At 43.7% G+C, this 20636-nt stretch overlaps 1 long non-coding RNA gene across 3 annotated transcripts in view; it reads right to left on the bottom strand.

Moving 5' to 3' along the window:
• LOC113881593 overlaps window positions 1–20636 on the bottom strand; it is a 44273-nt gene that overhangs the window by 7668 nt on the left and 15969 nt on the right. The window contains exon 3 of one of the 3 annotated variants that reach the window (XR_003508088.1): window positions 15800–15992. The exons of the other annotated variants lie outside the window; for them this stretch is intronic. This is a non-coding gene — a long non-coding RNA (uncharacterized LOC113881593). The remainder of the gene's footprint in view (window positions 1–15799; window positions 15993–20636) is intronic. 3 annotated transcript variants of the gene reach the window in all.

Here is a 20636-nt window from a genome sequence, read left to right as displayed (position 1 = left end):
TGCAGTGAGGCAAAGCTGGAGAGGCAGCAAGAAGGGCCTGACCTACAGAAAGCTGTTGTTGTTCAGGCCCTCAGTCATGTCTGACTCTTGGCTACCTCCATGGACTGCAGCACACCAGGCTTCTTGGTCTTTCACCTTCTCCCAGAGTTTGCCCAAACTCATGTCCATTGAGTCAGTGATGTTATCCAACCATCTCATCCTCTGTTATCCCCTTCTCCTCCTGCCTTCAGACTTTCCAGCATCAGGGTCTTTTCCAGTGAGGCCATCAGGTGGCCAAAGTATGGAGCTTCAGCTTCAGCATCAGTCCTTCCAATGGATACTCAGGGTTGATTTCCTTTAGGATTGACTTGTTTGATCTTCTTGCTGTCCAACGAACTCTCAAGAGTCTTCTCCATCATCACAGTTCAGAAGCATCAATTCTTCGGCATTCAGCCTTCTTTATGGTCCAACTCTCATATCCACACATGGCTACTGGAAAAACCATAGCTTTGACTATATGGACCTTTGCCCACACAGAAAGCTGTGGAGACGGTTAATAGAACAGATCATTCTTATGGGCACGATAAATGGGTAACAACAAAAGTATTCTGTTCAATCTATCCAACCAAAATAATCAAGGATGAATGATCAAGAGGCTAAGGGCAGCTTCCCCAGTACAAACTCATGATCCCTCCCTCATGCAGTTTCTGCATCTGAGTCAGTTTTCACTCCCAGAACTCTTAACTAAACCACAGAAGATATCTCACATTAAGGAGACAAAATGACTCAGTCAGTTGATATCAGCCAGCCTCTTTGTTGTGCCTCAGCTGTTGGCACAACAAAGAAGCCACAGTTGGAGGGATGGAAGGCAGGTATGGGCTCAACAAGCCCAGCTCCCACTCAGCAAGCCTGCTCTAGCTGCAGCTGCTACCAAAGACCAGCACTATGTCCCTGGTACAGCACCACCTCTTGAAGAAGACCCAGATTAGCTTCACTAAACTCCTACTCTGGAAGGGGCAACAATTCATCTTGGTTGGAATCAATAAATAGTCCATGGGGTGGATTTGGAGGTTGGGGTTAGCAGGTATAAGCTATTATATATAGAATGGATAAACAACAACATCCTACTGTGTAGCACAGGGAACTGTATTCAATATCCTGTGATAAACCATAATTGAAAATAATATAAAAAAGAATATATATATATATATGTATAACTGAATCACTTTGCTGTACAGTAGAAATTAATACATTATAAATCAACTATACTTCAGCGTAAATAGAAAAAAAATTTTTAATGCATACATTCCAGCTCTGAGTTTGTCTTTCCTATTTATAGGATCTGCTGCCCTGAAACAAATAGACTGCTAGGTATTTCTCTAGCAAAGATGTGTTGATTCAGATCAGCAGAGAATTGTAGTTTGGGGTCTGTTTGGCAAGCCACATGCAAGTCCCAAAACAGCAAGGGAAGTAGACCCCTTCTATAGAGGGGGAAAGGAAGTCAGGAGGACTGTAATTTTTTTTCTTTAAAGAAGAGTCTGAGGCTTTTCATTGGCTGAGTCCTTACTGGGGAAAAGGCCTCTGTGTTCTTCCTGTTGCTGCTACTGCTAAGTCACTTCAGTCGTGTCCGACTCTGTGCGACCCCATAGACGGCAGCCCACCAGGCTCCCCCGTCCCTGGGATTCTCCAGGCAAGAACACTGGAGTGGGTTGCCATTTCCTTCTCCAATGCATGAAAGTGAAAAGTGAAAGTGAAGTCGCTCAGTTGTGTCTGACTCTTAGCAACTCCATGGAATGCAGCCTACTGGGCTCCTCCATCCATGGGATTTTCCAGGCAAGAGTACTGGAGTGGGATGCCATTGCCTTCTCCCTTCTTCCTGTTGGGCTCTGCTATTGTAGCAGGGCATGAGAGCTCCCCCTTCTGGTCTCCCAACTCCACTGAGGTTCTTTAATAATTTGGGGGGCTTCCCTGGTGGCTCAGTTGGTAAAGAATCTGCCTGCAATGCAGGAGATCTGGGTTCGATCTCTGGGTTAGGAAGATCCCCTGGAGAAGTCATGGCAACCCACTCCAGTATTCTTGCTTGGAGAATCCCCATGGACAGAGGAGCCTGGTGTGCTGCAGTACATGGGGTCGCAAAGAGTCGGACATGACTGAGTGACTAAGCATACACACAATAATTTTTTACAGGCCTCAGCACCATTTTTCAAGGGCTTACAAAGTGTTTGATCTACTAAAAGGAGATCCTGCAAAAGATCACATTTGAGTAAGGGACATACTTTGTAGCAAACAAAGTGTGGTAGTGGGTACCTGACCCTGGGGTCGTAGCCCTATTCTGAACTGCACCACACAGAACAATATAATAGTTGTCATAGAACTGAGAGGCTGGCTGGGAGGCGTAGGTACCTTGGAGTATATTCCCTAAATCCACCATCATTCTATGGTGTGGTGTCCCTGACAGAATACATGTGTCTAAGAACCAAGGCCCTGCCTTCCCACACACCCAGAGTCACTGGGAGAATTCTTTTCTCCTGTTCCTGAAACTCTGGGCTCTGAGGGCTTACAGATCTTGGCTCCCAGGAAGAGGATGTTCCACCAGGGTGCACAGCAGGAATCCTATTCAAGTTTTGTCGAATGCCCAGTCCCTTCAGCTTCCTCATACCAAGAAATGAGCAAACTTGGAAAGAAGTCACCTGCTCAAACAGGTAAAGAATCATCCTGAGGTAGGCCTGTTTTCCGTAACTGCGGAAAAACCCAAATGAACTTTTTGGCCAACCCAATACATTGGCGGGGGCGGGGATGGGAGATTGTATTTGACTGCAGATAATCTACTTGGTACTCCCTTGCAGCAGCCTTAGCCTGAGAAGGGCAAAGTGACCAGGAGCTCAAACTCCTAAGGCCTAAGAGTCCTGGTCATCCTGCTTAGGAAAGCCACCTAGACCAGCAAAAGTGCTCGCTAAGGGGGCAGGGACACCAACGTGGACAGTATTGATAGAAGATGGAGACAAATGACTTCTGAGTGGGTCTCAAGACCAGCTGCAGCAGTGGAGACTCTAGTTTTTCCCATTAACCTTTCTCTTAGACGTTTCCCTTGAGGAAAGATGCCCACCAACCTGAAAAGAGCTGCCTCCCCCAAAGCCACTGCAACTTCCAGGAAAGTTCCTCCTGGAATTCCACTCTGCCTCAGTCCAACTCCCCCTCAGGTGCTGATCCCAAGAGATCAAGAGGTAAAAAAACCTCTTACATTCAAATTTCCCTCTCTCTCTCTTTCATATATATATATATATATATATATATTTGTTATTGTTTGTTATCTTTGAGTATATGTACTTTTGTGTTTCTTATTTTTTAACTAAACATTATGTCATAAAGCACTCTTTTCACATACTATTACAGATTATTCCTAATTACAATTTTAATGTCAGTATAACATTCCCTTCATTTGCTGTAGCATAATTTTTTTTTTTTGGCCACGTCACAGGGCCTGTGGGATCTTACTGCCCTGTCCAGGGATCAAACTTGTACCCTCTGCAGGGGAAGTGCAGAATTTTTTTTTTTTTTGCTATTAAAAGCTTTATTGTTTCCATTTGGTCCAAGGCTTGGGAGAAGGCTCCAGGGTGTTAAAAATTTGCCTAGTGGCTGCAGAGAGGGGCTTCAGGCAGAAGCCCTGACATTAGTGGGGCTCCTCAAAGCCCACTGGGCTCCAGAGGCTCCGAGTTGTGCTTGAGGGTGAGCCTTTTGAAGAGATATTCACCCAGCCCAGCCTGGGGACTAGCCAGCTTTCAAGGTTGATCAGGTGGTCCCCCATCTTCTTGATGAATTTTACCTCCTCATCTAGGAAGTGCTTCTCCAGGAAGTCACAGAAGTGGGGGGTCTCCTCAGGCAGAACCCACGCCGTGTAGATCCAAAAGGGCCTGGTACAGGTTTCTCTCCAGGAGAAGGGCGGCTTCCATAGCATCCTGGGTTTTACTCCACTCATCTGGAGATGGTTTCTGCATGTTCAGGAAGAGGGCCCTGCTGCCGTGCTGGTTTTGCATTTTCAAGAGGCGATCGTGCTCCCCCTTGGCCAATTCGAGGAAAAAGTGGCCCCTACCCTCCAGAGCCACATCGTTGAGGTTGAAAGAGAAGCCCAGAGATGGGTAGGTGTAGGAGGCCAGCAGATGCATAGAGATGGTGGCCTGCATCTCAGTGAAATAATTCTGACAAATCTGGGAGCCCATGGTTGATTGGTAATAAGAAGTTTAGCTTAAAAAAAAATGGTGTTGGCTGGACCCGGTGATCACAGACAGCTGAGTGGCTGATTCTGAAAGTTGCTACCGGGAAAAAGGTTGGAGGGTGGTTGGAAGCTGGAGCAAGGGGTGACCCTGGATCTGTTTGCTGGGACCTTGGACTGAATGCACTGTTGAAAGTGTGGAGTCTTAACCACTGGACTTCCAGGGAAGTCTCTGTAGCATAATTTTTTAAAGCCATCTTGTATTGCTAGGCACTTAGATTTATTTATATTATATAGTACATCTTCCATAAAATCAGTATCTTCCTTCAGATGGTTATCTTCTTCAATTGATTTAAATCCTATGTACTCAAGTGATCCAGTGGGAGGGTGTGAACCATATCTTGGGGGCCTGTGGTATGTGTTAGCAAACTGCTTTCTCCAAAATGATAGCAATCTAGCTTGCTGCATCAAGGAGGATTTCAGCATAATCCTCCCATCATTCAAATTGATCAGTATAGACTTTGTTGGTAGTATCATAAATGTAAAACAGTGCCTCATTATCATATTACTTTGTTCTTGGTATCTTTTTGGAAAATCATAACTGAGGTTAAATTTATGGTTATTTGAATTTCCTCTTGTGTATTAATGTTCCTGGGATTATTGACATTTTTCTAAATTGGAAGGCACACTCTCACCTCTGTCACCAAATTAGTGAATGGGTTTCTGATGAGTAAAATTCAAGTAGAAGCAAAGTCCTAATCTATTGCAAAGTGCACTGGACTTGGAGTCAGTGGATGCTGCTTTGAGTTCTGAGTCAGTTACGACTTGTGTTATGTTGAGAATGTTTTAGACCACCAATAAAATGGAGAGACCCCAAAGTAGGCCAGGCCCTATTTTGATTCTCCCCCACCCCCAGCTTTTTTTGCAAAGAAGGTTGGAAATGACAGAAAACAAAAATAGGAAATATTCAGAAGTATTTCAGTTCCTTGTTTTGCTCTACAAAATGCTATATCATGCAATATTCAGGGGACTTGCCTGGTGGTTCAGTGGTTAAGATTCCATGCTCCCAATGCAGGGGGCATGGGTTCAGTGCTTGGTCAGGGAACTAAGATCCTACATGCCCCACAGGGCAGGCAAAAAAAAAAAAAAAGTAACACCCAGAAGTATCCACCTTATTCTGCCCTCCACCTGAAGGTAGAATCCTCCATTGTCTACATTGTTCAGGGCACTGGGACTGGCCAACACAGTAATATCAATTTAAGCAGATGGTGTTTGGTGATAGAGGGGTTGGTGGGCATCTGAAGTGGAAATTTTGTTGGCAAAACAGAGAACCAGGCCAAGATGAGAAGGAGCTGTCACCTAAAAACGTTATTTTATGTTTCATGGTCTCAAAAATTTAAGACAAATAGGGCTGTTTGACAAATTGACATTAATGCCAGTTGACATTAACAGACATTTTGCAAATGATAGTTATTTTAGTCTATTTAGGATTAAATTATTAATTTTTCTTTAATTTTTCAACAAACATTATTGAAGCACTAAGCTAAGTGCTAGAAATATAAAAAGGAATAAAACAGTTCCAGCCCTCAAGGAAGATCATAACTTAACAATGGAGACCACCACTTAAAAGATTATAACTACAGGTAATTCCCTGGCAGTCCAGTGGTTAGGACTCAGCACTTTCACTGCAGCAGTCCTGGGTCCAATCCCTGGTCAGGGAACTAAGATCCCACAAGCTGAGCAATGTGGCCAAAAAGAGTAACTACTACAATAGGGCTTCCCACGTGACACAGTGGTAAAGAATCCACCTGCCAAGAGACACAGGTTCGATTTCTGGGTGGGAAAGATCCCCTGGAGTAGGAAATGGCAATCCACTCCAGTACTCTTGCTGAAAAATTCCACAGATAGAGGAGCCTGGCAGTCTACAGTCCATGGGTTGCAAAGAGCTGGACATGACTGAGTGACTGAGCACACACACACTACAAGACAGTGTAATAACCACAGCCATCAAAATATACTTGATGACTTTCTTCTCTTGTTTTGAGTTATATATTTTAGAGTTCTAGTGTTCTAAAATATCTTGTACTTTTAAATATTAATCAAAGAAATTTGAGGCTGAAAACTCAGAAAAGAGGCCAAGATACCATGATCTGAAAGGGTGGGAGATAAATAGAGGCCCCTAAGATAGTGGTCATTTGGTTTTAATAATTTCATTCCAGTTGATCCTTGAACAGTGTGGGTACCTTACTCTCCTGCAGTCAAAAATCTGCATGTAATTTATAGCTGATTCTCTACATTCATGGATTCAATCAACGTCGGATTGTGTAGGCCTGTAGCATTTACTAATGAGAAAAAAAATCCATGTATATATGGATGCACACATGGGTTCAAACTCATGTTGTTCAAAGGCCAACTGTGTTCTGTGATGTTCCAGTAAGAACACAGAGACTTCCCAGCGAGCAATGCTAATAGTTACACTCCAAGGGCATTGCCATGGGACTAACAGGTAAGAGAGAGAGGTGTGAAAAGAATTGGAGGGCATTGAGAGACTGCAGTCCTTGTTAGTAAAAATGCTAAGAAGGAAAGAAAAGCCGGGGTCCCACAAGAAAGGAGCAAAGCAAGGCATGGTGGCTCCATCACAGACTGGATTCTAATTCCAGGCTCTCTCTTTCTCTATTTATGTGTTTGTCCTTGAAGAAGTTGCACAGCCTTTCAGATCTTCAGGTTCCTCATTTGTAAAACAGAGATGTAGCAGAGCCCTCTGCACAGAATTCTCATGAGGATAAAAGGATAGAAAGCATCTAAGTGCTTGGCCCAATCCCAGGCACATAGTGTCTGCTCAATAAGAGCTGGGAGTTTGTGTTACCATTGTTTTTCTCTCTTATCTTACAAGTAGCAAGATGGTGCAACAGGGAACGTTGGTGGGGCGTTTCCTCTTTCACTGCAGCAAATAACAGTGAAACCACACTTTCAGGTTGTATTGATAGTCCTCGAAGATGGCCTGAGAAAATGTCAAGTTAGACCCCAAGGGTGTCCCAGACAAAGGTGTCCAAAGACCATCTATTATTATTTCTCACCCTATCTCTCTAACCTGCAGCCAGCAGAAGTGAAGGCATCTTGGTGACTTACAGCAACCATCTGTAGAGCGGACAAAGGTGCTTTCTGTTCTGGTGGGAGGAAGAAATAATGAGCTGTTTTGTATTGCAACCCTCACAGTCAGAATGTCAGGACTGGCTGCTTGCCCTGAGTCTGAATGACCGCCAATAACCCATTTTAATGGATTTAATCCATTAAATTTAACCCCTCTCAAATTTTTAAAAGTGGCTTCAAAATGATTGTGAGAGTTTGGGGGGCAACTTTGAGCCTTAAATATGCACAAATAAATTAGGTGGCTATTTAACATTGGGCTTGTTAGTCTGTATTTGCAATACAACTGATAGGATATATGCATTATTTACAGTGCCCTGTAGATTCAATTTTGTAAGATTTATGAGATGGTACATGTGTTTGTACTTGAGTTAAATTAGAAATAGTGGTTGTCATCTATCATGTAAACTTAATTTAAACCTCAAGGCCATGCTTTCCCATTTTTATAGCCAAGGGTGTCTTTATTCTTCAAGATCATGCTTGGGTCACCAAATTGCATCCTGGCTTAACCAGTACATTTTCACTAGGTATCCACATGAATCTAAACATCATCATGGATGTCTGTTCCACAATGTGGTTTTTATACTCCGGAAAATTCTATGACCTTCCCAATATTAAAAAGAAAAAAAAAATCCTGTTTGTGCTTAACTTAGTCAGAATTGACTTCTGTTGCTTACTGCAGAGAATCCTGACTGGTACATACTTTTCATTGATCATTTTTCATGTAAAATGTGAGGAGTGTTAATTAAACATTACTAACCCTAAATAGAGTATTAAAGTGTTAAGTAGTGAAAGTGTTAGTAGTCGCTCAGTCATGTGTGACTTTTTGGGACCCCCATGGATTGTAGCCCACCAGGCTCTTCTTCTGTCCATGAAATTCTCCAGGCAAGAATACTAGAGTGGATTGCCATTTCCTTCTCCACGGGGTCTTCCCAACCCAGAGATCGAACCCGGGTCTCCCGCATTGCAGGCAGATTCTTTACCATCTGAACCATGAGGGAGGCCCCAAAATATTAAGTAGGTAGTCCAATTATCTTTCTTGCAAATAATTACCACAAAAATTACTGCACATTTAAAAATGAAATTAGGCCACTTTTCATCGTTCTTCTATTTTCTTTCAAAGAAATCTATTGTCATAACCCAACTTCAGTGGACAATGGGAAGGGCAGGAGGCTGGGAGCTGAGAGATGGACAGGCTGAAATGCAAGCCCTTGAATGAGGTCAGGTTTGGAAAAGGAAGGTAAGAATGCAGCAAGTGTCTGAGTTTGTTTGGACAGTGTCAGAACAAAATACACAGACTGAGACTTAACAGACTGAGACTTAATCAACAGACATTTATTTCTCACATTCTAAAGACGAGGAACTCCAAGATCAAGGTGTTAGCAAAGGTAGGCTTCATTCTGAGGCAGGCCTCCTTTCTTGACTTTTGACTTGTAGGTGACCACCATCTTGCTGAGTGCTCACAGAACCTTGTGTGCATGGGATGGGGGCAAGGATGAGGGAGGTGGGGAGGGCTCTTTTGTGTCTTTCCTTTTTCTTTTCCTTATAATGATTTTTAAAAAATATTTATTTTATTTATTTGGCTGAATTGAGTCTTGGTTGTGGCATTTCTGATCTTTTTTGTGGCATCCAGAATCTTTAGTTGCAGTATGCGGGATCTAATTCCCTGACCCAGGCTCCCTGCATTGGGAGTTTGGAATCTTAGCCGCTGGACCACCAGGGAAGTCTTCTTATAAGGGCACTAATCCTACTGTGAGGGCCCCACTCTCATGACTTCATCTAATCCTAAATACTTCCTGAAGGCCCATCCTCAAATACTATCATATTGGAGGTTAAAGCTTCAACATACAAATTTTGGGACGGCATCATTCAGTCCATAGCAAAAGTTATACAGAAAAGGGGGACGAGACTTGAAAAAAATAAACACATTTTTTAAAGTAGTGAAATAGTGTAGAAAAGAGCAAGGACTTCAGATTCAGACAGAATTGGGCTGAATCCCATTTACTAACTGTGTGACCTTGGACAAGTTACTTAACATCTCTAAGCCTCATTTTTCACAGCTGTAAAATGAAGATAAGTGGGCATTCATTACAGAATTGTAGTAAGAATTAATGAGATAGAGGTTTAAAGTACCTGGACCAAAGAAGAGGGCTTTTCCAAGTTTTGACAGAGCATAGCAGGTACAGGTATGTTGCTCAGGTACAGAAGTTGTGATGGTAATGGGTGATGGAGTTTAATGCTGAAATCTGCTGTTTCATGAACACTGGTCTCATTAAGTGGGAGGGAGGACTGGACAACTTCTCCAGGACCTTCCAGTTCTGAAGTCCCATGCATTCACATGTATTCACACATTGATGAGGAAGCAGATATATTCATCTCATCTGTTTTGCTGTTACTATCGATTTGTGCTCAGCACTCTTACAAATACCATCTCATTTATTTTTCACTATTATCTTACCACCTAACAATAATGGTAGCTACTACTGGTCCTATTGGTTCTATTTTGCAGATGGGCAAACTGAAGCTCAGAGAATTGGATCAATTAGCCCAAGATCATATTTCTAGAAAATCATGGGATGTGGATTTGCATTCAGGACCTCCTGGCTTCCACCTCAGAACACCTTACCTGCTCTAACTTTCATGATGTTGGATACACATCATACAAATACCAGTAGGAAGATACCAAAGCACAAACTGTGTGTGATACTATTAGAGAAGGCATACTTGCCTTTAAATGAGCTATGTCTCCAAGCCTGGACCTACTCCAGCTGGGATACCAATAGAATTTGTATATGAGAAGGTCATTGGCAGGCTTCCAGGGACTATGGAGCCAGGGATGGGTGCCAGAGGACTGTCGATGGGCACACACTGTTCCAATTTGGGAAAGGGGGAAGAAAGTTGATTCTTCCAATGGTAGGAGCCAGTCCTGGGCAAAGTTCTTGAAGGTCATTTCGTGAACATCAAAAAGGGGAAGGAAATCATTAGTAGGTGCTAGCATGTTTTCCCTGAGAAGACATTATTCCAGATGACTCTCAGTGAGGTTTTTTTTTTAATAGGGTAAAAGACTTGTATGTTTTTTATTTAGACAATGTCTTTTGCTTATTATAATGAGCATTTATGGATTCAAAGCAAGTTGGAATTTTTTTCAAATTAATAAAGAATTTAAAATTTCCTTGTTTTCAGGAGAAAATATAATTTTTTGGTTGTTTACTTAAAATAATTGAGATAATTATAGATTTACATGCCATTGTAAGAAATAAAACAGAGAGCTCTTCTGTACACTATCCAGTTTATCCCAGTGGTTATAGTTTACAAAACTACAGTACTATTTTACAATCAAATGATACAACCTGCTGATCTTATTCTGATTTCCCCAGTTTTACTTGTACTCATCTGTATGTGTGTATTAAATTCTATACAATTTCATCACCTTATGCAATATTGCTCATCTACCATCGCAGTCTACCAGACCATTACCTGCCTCCCGAGAAATCTGTATGCAGGTCAAGAAGCAATAGTCAGAACTGGACAGGGAACAACAGACTAGTTTCAAATCAGGAAAGGAGTATGTCAAGGCTGTATATTGTCACCCTGCTGTTTTAACTTATATACCAAGGACATCATGCGAAATGTGAGGCTGGATGAAGCACAAGCTGCAATCAAGATTGCCGGGAGAAATATCAATAATATGCAGATGACACCACCCTTATGGTGGTGTCAAAGAGGAACTAAAGAAAGCAAAGAAGAACTAAAGAGCCTCTTGATGAAAATGAAAGAGGAGAGGGAAAGAGTTGGCTTAAAACTCAACATTAAGAAAACTAAGGTCATGGCATCCGGTCCCATCAATTCATGGCAAATAGATAGGGAAACAATGGAAACAGTGAGAGACTTTATTTTCCTGGGCTCCAAAATCACTGCAGATGGTGACTGCGGCCATGAAATTAAAAGACTCTTGCTCCTTGGAAGAAAAGCTATGCCCAACCTAGAAAGCATATTAAAAAGCAGAGACATTACTTTGCAAACAAAGGTCTGTCTAGTCAAAGCTATGGTTTTTCCAGTAGTCATGTATGGATGTGAGAGTTGGACCATAAAGCAAGCTGAGCACTGAATAATTGATGCTTTTGAACTATGGTGTTGGAGAAGACTCTTGAGAGTCCCCTGGACTGCAAGGAGATCAAACCAGTCAATCCTAAAGGAAATCAGTCCTGAATAGTCATTGGAAGGACTGATGCTGAAGTTGAAGCTCCAATACTTTGGCCACCTGATGCAAAGAACTGACTCATTGGAAAAGACCCTGATGCTAGGAAAGATTGAAGGCAGGAGGAAAAGGGGACGATAGAGGATGAGATGGCTTGATGGCATCACTGACTGGATGGACACAAGTTTGAGCAAGTTCTGGGAGTTGGTGATGGATAGGGAAGCCTGGTGTGCTGTAGTATATGGGGTCACAAAGAGCTGGACACGACTGAGTGACTGAACTGAACTGAACCATACACAAGGAGCAGTGAGGTTAGGTTCCTGATTTGGAACCAGTCTGTTGTTACATGTCCAGTTCTGACTGCTTCTTGACCTGCATACAGATTTCTCCGGAGGCAGGTAAAATGGTCTGGTATTCCCATCTCTTGAAGAATTTTCCACAGTTCGTTGTGATCCACACAGTCAAAGGCTTTAGCATAGTCAATGAAGCAGATGTTTTCCTGGAATTCTCTTGCTTTTTCTATGATCCAATGGATCTTGGCAATTTGATATCTGCTTCCTCTGCCTTTTCTAAATCTAGCTTGAACATCTGGAAGTTCTCAGTTCACATACTGAGAAGCCTAGCTTGGACAGTTTTGAGCATGAGCATTACTTTGCTAGCATGTGAGATGAGTAAAATTGTGCAGTAGTTTGAACATTCTTTGGCATTGCCTTTCTTTGGGATTAGAATAAAAACTGACCTTTTCCAGTCTTGTGGCCACTGCAAAGTTTTCCAAATTTGCTGGCATATTGAGTGCAGCACTTTCACAGCATTGTCTTTTAGGATTTGAAATAGCTCAGCTGGAATTCTATCACTTCCACTAGCTTGGTTCGTAGTGATGCTTCCTAAAGTCCATTTGACTTTGTCTGGCTCTAGGTGAGTGATCACACCATCATGGTTATCTGGGTCATGAAGATCTTTTTTGCATAGTTCTTCTGTATATTCTTGCCACCTCTTCTTAGTATCTTTTACTTCTGTTAGGTCCATACCGTCCCTGTCCTTTATTGTGCCCATTTTTGCATGAAATGTTACCTTGGCATCTCTAATTTTCTTGAAGAAATCTCTAGTCTTTTCCATTCTACTCTCTTCCTCTATTTCTTTGCATTGATCACTTAGGAACACTTTCTTATCCTTGCTATTCTTTGGAACTCTGAATTTACCTGGGTATATCTTTCCTTTTCTCCTTTGCTTTTCACCTCTCTTCTTTTCATAGCTATTTGTAAGGCTCCTCAGACAACCATTTTGCCCTTTTGCATTGCTTTTTCTTGGGGATGGTTTTGATCATGGCCTTCTGTACAATGTTACAGACTTCCATCCACAGTTCTTCAGGCACTCTGTCTATCAGATCTAATCCCTTAAAACTATTTGTCACTTCCACTGTATCATCATAAGGGATTTGATTTAGGTCATACCTGAATGGTCTAGTGGTTTTTCCCACTTTCTTCAATTTAAGTCTGAATTTTGTAATAAAGAGATCATGATCTGAGCCACAGTCAGCTCTCAGTGTAGTTTTTGCTGACTGTAGAGAGCTTCTCCGTCTTTGGCTGTAAAGAATATAATCAATCTGATTTGGGTATTGACCATCTATGATGTCTATGCGTAGCGTAGTCATCTCTCACATTGTTGGAAGAGGGTGTTTGCTATGACCAGTGCATTCTCTTGGGCACCTACCGACCTAGGGAGTTCATCTTTTGTGTATGGTAAATATTCAATAAAGAGAACTGTTATTATTTTCAACAAACAATTAAGTCATGGGACTAGAAGAGGGAAAGAATGAAGCACAGGATACCAATGTTAATAATAACCATATCCTATCATAGGTCTTCTAATAGTCTTTCATCAACTCCTTTTTATTTATGTTGATGAAGTAAAATTTGTTTGTCATCTATGACCATATTCATTTCCTTTTCTCTTCAGTTTCCGTTGGTTTTATATCAATTGATGGCTTCAACTTGACTTCCTAAAATATTTTCTCAAGACTTGGGAGAGGCAGGGCAAGGCTCCAAAGAGTCCCTGGGAGGTATGAGAGTAGGCTAAGTACAGAAGATGAGGGTCAGCCTTCTAGGGAGGAGTGCTCCCAGGGGGCAGAGAGCTAGGGCAGGGGCCCACACTCAAATTCCCACAGGGACTGGACAGGAAGCAACATGTGCATCTGGCGTGGTAAAGACAGCAATGTAATGTATCTAATAACTGTCTTCTGCTAAAATGTGAGGAAATAAAGGTCCAGGGTTGATGGAAAGAATGAATCTTTTTCCCCCCAAAACTGGAAATCCAGATTTTATAACAAGTCTCCTGATATTTTAGTATTAGCAATTAACTTTTTAAAATTAAAAGAACCTAAGACCACAGACAGGTCTGACACAGGAGGGAAGGGGGCAGGGCACAACACAGCCATTGAGGATATGACATAAACTGGTTAGAACCAAATAGACTGTTTAGGCCCAAGATGGCAGCAAGATTTGACTTTTAGTAGACTTTGAGCTTCAGTATACACTCATTGTAATTATCAGCATATGCTAACTGACACGCCCACAGGTGCCACGACAGTTCTGAGGCTGACCATAAAAGGTCCCAACTGGGTGGTGGCTCAATTTCTAGAAACCTCCACCTCTTTACCCCAAGATAGTTGGAATAATCCTCCCACTCTTTAGCCTGTGAAATTATCCAGCTCATAGAAACTAACTACCTCATATTTTGGGGACCATTCTCACTTTCTGAGACAGACCTCATTCTGCCTATGGACTGTGTATCTATGCTTTCACTTTTCTATGGCTCCGCTCTTGAATTCCTTCCTACCCAAAGCTAAAGACCCTCACTTGCTAGCCTATTCCATAACTCTCCTGAGACTTGGGACATGACCATCCTCTAGAGCCCCATTTTCCTGCAACCTCTTTACAAAGGCTATTAAAAATCTACTTCTTACCTATCACTTTGCTGAATTGCTTCTGGCCCAGACAAAAAGAACCTGAGCTTCACTAAGTCCTAAGACAGACTGTGTGGTTTCAGTTAGAAGACTGTGGGTTTGAGTTCCATCTGAAGTGTGCAGTTTCAGGTTGAGCCCACTAGACCAAGAGCCTGGCCTCAGAATGCTCAGTGTTTCAGATGCAAACAGCCCCCCAGTCGCCTACACTGTACTCTGGAAGCTACACATCTGGTTGTAGCTGCAACAGAACTAGAAGCACGCTGACAAAGCCTGAGCAATTTCACTGTCAAGGGTGGAACTTAAGTGTAAATTTCTCTAGGTTCCTTAGCAGCCAACGTCTTGCACCAAGAATTATCACTTCTGTATTTTGTTTTGTAGTTGCTCAGGAAAACCTTTACTGCAAACAGAGGAAGTGGGAAGCCAGAACATGTAGGTTTTGTTTTGTTTGGGGCTCTGTTTGTTCTTTCACTGGAGTACTTTTTTCTTTCTTCTTTCCCTTTTCTCTTTTTCATTCTAGCTTTCCCTTGGTGAGCGCCAAGTTCCCAAACTGCAGAATCCAACTCAGACGGCCCTGGACGGGGACACCCTCGCCCTGGGTCTGTCTCTGAGGACCTACTTTCCTTTGCTTTCAGCCAAGAATCTGACTGGAATAAGCCCAATAAACTCCCTCACTTCAAGAGTGAATAGCAGCCAGATCAGCGGCCCAGGGATTCCTTCTCCCCACTCCGCCCCGAGGTCTGAGAAGGTACTCAAGGTCACCCGTTCCTTCATGAGGAAGGTTTTGCAGTTCTTTAACTCTTTAACATCACAGTCGGCTTCCCGTCCCTGGAACTGCAGGCCCTCAGTGGGTGGCAGAGAGACCCCCGGGTGGCTGGGGAGGGAGAGAGGACCCCTCCTACTGACGCAGGGTAAATGCGGCAAAAGAAGACGACGGGCGACTTCAGATAAATGGCGGAAGGGGATTCCTCTGACCCTTTTTGAAACTTTCCCATAAACTGGATTTTTTTTTTAAAAAGGTACTTTAAAAAAGTGACTAAGTTCTGTCTGGAGGAAGCTAGGAGGAGGAAAGGAAGAACGTAAAGAGGGAGAGCAGCGAGTCTAAGAGGAGGTAGGAGACAACGTTGGGGGCAGGAGAAGCGAGGGGCGGGGCGGAGACGAGGGCGGGGCGAGAGAGGGGGCGAGGCGGTGGGCGGTCGGGACTGCAAGGTGGGTGCGGGCTGCGAGTGCACAGTTCGTGGAGCACGGGCTTCCAATGCTCTGGGGAAGAGGGGGCTATGGGCGGGGCGGGGACGGCGGTTCTCACCTGCCTCTGCTTGGAGCCTGAAGTTCAAGTTCGGGGAACAGAAGCCCCTCTCGACGTGAACCAGGAAGGCGGGAAAGCGAGGCTTTCGGTCTTCGTCGGTGGCTTCTGCACTTCAAAGACCTAGCGCAGGTTTTCATGTTTAACAGAACACCTTTTCCTTCAGAGACTGCGGGTGGCGCGGGTTGGGGGGCGGCTTGGAGGGAGAGAAACTTGTAAGAACGGAGCGATTTGAGCAATTAGTAAAGGGGACCTGGGGGCCAGCTTCTGTGAGAGAAGCTTTGAACCTGAATGGGAACATAAAGTTCTTAAACCTTCCTCATGCATTTTTTTTTCCCCAGCTGTGGGGCGGGGCCAGGTAGAAACCTTAATTTTCTTCCCTTTTCACCAACGAATTAATAGAAAGCGGCTTATTAGCAGCAGAAGCAGTTGTTTCTTATGTAGCGATGGGATGGGAGAAAAATCAGCAGGAAACTCCTCTTCATCTCCGTCCATCTCTCTGCATTCGGCCCAGTGAGATCAGTTTAGGACTGCTCGGAGGAACTTTAAATGATTTGTGAGAAGCCCTAAGATGGTAATGAGTTAGTAGTAACTAAGGAGGAAGCCCAGACTTGTGAAGATCTTAGGAGGAGTTATTGCTGAAGACAGGTCACGAATAGGTCTTACATCAAAGGAAATCATAAGGTCAAGAAAGCAGAAGAGAAACTTACATTTCCTCTAGTTCAGTGGGGGTTGGCTACATTGCTATTTCCAAGTGAAAGATGATAAAAGTTTAGTGAGATAATTTCCCAGACAGGTGGGCGGGGAATATGCTATTGCAATGAAACTGCAGTCAGCCCCAAGATTGTGACAGTGACTAATAAACTCTACCCCAGATAGGGTTTTAGGAAATACGTTTAATTACTTCATAAAAGGAATAAGCTTAATCTTTAAAGGCTTAAGTGTCAGAATATTCAGTCCTGTCCAAGTCAAAAATCAGCCATCAATAACAAGCAGACCTTCCAGTTATAAACAACTTTAGAAGAGGATGACCACTGTATATTCCTACTCCAAGATGCTGGTCCAATAACCAACATGAAATTTGGTTGGTTTCTGTATCTATGGTGGTTATTTCACTTTATGCTCTGTGCCTATTACAATCCCTAGAACATAGTAAGGCTCAATAAGTATTTGTGGAATGAACTGTTGACTTCATGTTTACCCCATTATATTTATTAAACTACCTTGGAGACAAACCCTGAGATAGAGCGTTTCAGCCATCTTCTCAGCTGACATTCTGTGGGATCTGGTCTTTTAAAATAACCTGAGGATGTTAGTGGGCTTCCCAGGTGGCTCAGTGGGTAAAGAATCCCCCTGCAATGCAGAAGATGCCATTTCTATCCCTGGGTCTAGAAGATTCCCTGGAGTAGGAAATGGCAACCCACTCCAGTATTTTTACCTGGAGAATTCCATGGACAGAGGAGCCTGATGGGCTATAGTCCATAGGGTTGCAAAAAGTTGGACACAACTGAAGTGACTGAGCACACACGCATAAGGATGTTAGTGCATCAAGGGACTTTAGGGTTAGGTGAGTTAACCTATTTGTTCTACAAGAAACACTTGAAAAACAGAGGGGTGGTAACTTTTCTAAGGTCACACAGCCAATAGAGCTAGGATACAAATGCATTATCTCTGACTTCTAATTCTGTCTAGGATGAACGCTAGCTCTTAGAGGAGGAGTAACCTAAAGGACACATAATATTATTGAAGTGGATTTTCATTAGGAGGAAAAGCATCAGGAAAGGCACTGCAGTGGCATGAGCAGAAGTCCTCTGCAGCTTCTTAGTTCAAGCTCTAGGCAGTTCATAGGGTTTTCCACATGAGTTGGCAATGCCAGAACTCTCATGTTAAAGTATATTCTTCCTTGTGGTTTTCATCCTGAAAATGTTAAGGAATAACTTAACTTAATAACTTCACAGGATCTCCTGTGAAGCAGATCCTCCTTCATAATAATAAAGTCAAAATCCAGAGTTAAGATTTTAACTAAAAGCCAGAAATCTGAGATTGAAAATGATCTTGTCTTTTTTGTCCCCCCAAAATACTATCTCTTCATGTGTTTCTTTGTGGGGGAACTGCATGATCAGGACAAGTAAAATCTGTGAAGTAGTTTGGTTTTTCAAGGCACTCTTTGATTTTAGCGCATGGGAGGGGACTTTCCACTGAATTTCACTAATATGTTAGCTTGGAGAAGAGAGTCAGAAGGCCTGGAGAAATTAAAAGTCCTTTAGCAGAAGTCATCTGTGAAGAAAAGAAGACAATCTCAAATCTCCACTAAGAACCTAGTCTTATTTGTGCTGGGCCATTCTATCGCAAGAGTCAGACAGGACTTCGTGACTAAATCACCACCATTTTGTCCTGGCTACTGTACTGCTGAGTCTGTAAGAAAATGGGCAGAGGATGCCGATGTGTGGTTTACACAGATATAATGACATTCACACCCTTAACTGGTTCATAATGGCAGGGCTGATATTCATCAGCTAACTCAACCTTGAGCTTCCTGGTGGGTGCCCACACCTACCTGGGGGAGAAACATTTCACTGACCATCATGAGGAAAAGCATACACACCCACACATCACTCTGGCCAGCTCAGCTCAGTGGTGCCCACAAGCCGCCAGGCATGCTCTGTGGATCCAGCTGGGGAAGCGCTGCATGGCTGCTATGCTGTGGCTGGGAGTGGGGAGGCTGAGCAGTGGCTGCCCTGGCCCAGGCCATGCAGGTCCAATTGAACCAAGCCATCCTCCATCTGTGGTCATTCACACTATGCTTATAGAGACACTTTGTCCCCCCGACCTTGGAAGACGAGCCCCCAGGACCAGGGTGCTCCCCACGCTGCTTCGTATTTGGCAGATCCTCTGAGTGTGTAGACTAAGCCCCCACAGATGGAGGCAAGCCTTCCGGATGTCTCAGGAGACATTTTATTATATCTGCAAAAAGCTGGTCTGCATCTTCAAAGGGAGGCCACCCACTTGAAACTGCTTCTCTCTGTGCCTCAGAAAGCAGCTGTTAGACCATATTGGCTGGCCTCCCTGGTGCCTCTGACCTTGAGTGTTGATCTAGAGCTGGGCATGCCTTTCGAGACATTGGAGATGCCATCTGTGCTATCTTTCAGGACCTCCAGAAAAGGCAGCCTGACCTACAGGAGGTCGTGGAAAGATCCCAGTGTGAGTTAGGACTACTGGAGGCATACGTAGAAAACTATCTTAACAGCTGTCAGTGCCTTTCATGTCCTGCTGGTCTCGACCTTTATTTCAGCCAAGTGTTTGTCAGTTGCCCTGGATCCAGCCATAATTCACATGTGTTGGAAGCAAGTCAGCTTTGCCATAGGGGAGATGCAGGCACTCTCTTACCCGCTGTCCAGAAAGAAATAGAGGAGTGTCACAGGGCTTGTCCCAGTGGGTGATGGAATATACCCTCTGTTTCAGTGGTGTACAGCTCAGTACCACCAACCTGTCACCCCTGAGGAGCTGCGTTTCAACAGGTGATCTGGGCTGTCTGGGGCACTGTGGAGCAGGCCTTCAGGCAGCTAACAGGCTAGCAGCAGCGTAGCCACTGGGAAGCGGAGTGTATCGGTGAGGTGGTCACTGGCTGTTGCTGGCTCCATAATCTGCATTGTTGTTGTTCAGTCGCTCAGCTGTGTTCAACTCTTTGTGACCCCATGGACTGCAGCATACCAGGCTTTCCTGTCCTTCACCATCTTCCAGAGCTTGCTCAAAGTCATGTCCATTGAACTGGTGATGCCATCCAACCATCTCATCCTCTGTTGTCCTCTTCTCATCCTGCCTTCTCTTTTCCAGCATCAGGGTCTTTTCCAAAGGTGGCCAAAGTATTGGAGCTTCAGCATCAGTCCTTCCAATGAATATTCAGGGTTGTTTGAGGAGAGGTCTAATGCCCAGAGTTGGACCACAGCCTCCACCCTCACTATGGCACACAGCAGAATCGCAAAGGATGAGGCACAAAAGCTGCTGAGGTTCCAAGTGCATCAAGCCAACAGCCGGTACCTGGCATTTCAGGCCGGGCCAACCCGAGGTGATACCTATCCATCCTGCTTTTTCATTTGACTTTCCCCTTCAGGTCCTTTTCCTTCTTTCCACATTAACCCTCCTTTTTTCCATTCCTGAGAATAAAGTACTGTTGCTGATGTTTGTATTAATAAGGCTCCAAGGTGTTGTATCTTCTTATAAAGTGCCAAGAGAGGGCATGCACGCAGGTCATCCCCAGCCGTAGGGGAACAAATTGTCTTCATTGTCAGAGGAGCCTATAAACAATTGGTTATAGGTGCGTGGCTGCTTTATAGCCCAAGCAGTTGATAGTGGCTGACATACACATCTGTTGGTTCTACTTTAAATTTCTTGAGTCTCACTTTGACCACTCATAAAGGCATGAACATTTATCTACCTCCCTTTACACCAGCACACACACAAATGTGCCCTTCTCTTCACCAACTCTGTTCAAATAATACTCTCTATTAGTTTCCTACTGTCTCTGTATCAGTGCCAGGTGGCACTATTGGTAAAGAACACATCTGCCAATGCAGAAGACATGAGACATGGGTTTGATCCCTGGGTCAGGAAGATCCCCTAGAGGGCATGGCAACCCATTCCAGTGTCCTTGCGTGGAGAAACCTATGGACAGAGGAGCTTAGCAGGCTACGGTCCACAGGGTTGAAAAAAGGCAAACACGACTGAAGTGACTTAGCATGCAAACATGCAAAGCACATATATTGTAACAAATTGCCACAACTTAGCAACGTAACATAAGTGGGACTTGCAGAAGGCACAGGGGTGACACAGTGTGGTCCTT

This window comes from Bos indicus x Bos taurus, chromosome 23 (assembly GCF_003369695.1).
Source record: "Bos indicus x Bos taurus breed Angus x Brahman F1 hybrid chromosome 23, Bos_hybrid_MaternalHap_v2.0, whole genome shotgun sequence".
NCBI lineage: Eukaryota > Metazoa > Chordata > Mammalia > Artiodactyla > Bovidae > Bos > Bos indicus x Bos taurus.
Note: the sequence above shows the minus strand (reverse complement) of the source record. Positions and strands in the feature narration are given on the sequence as shown.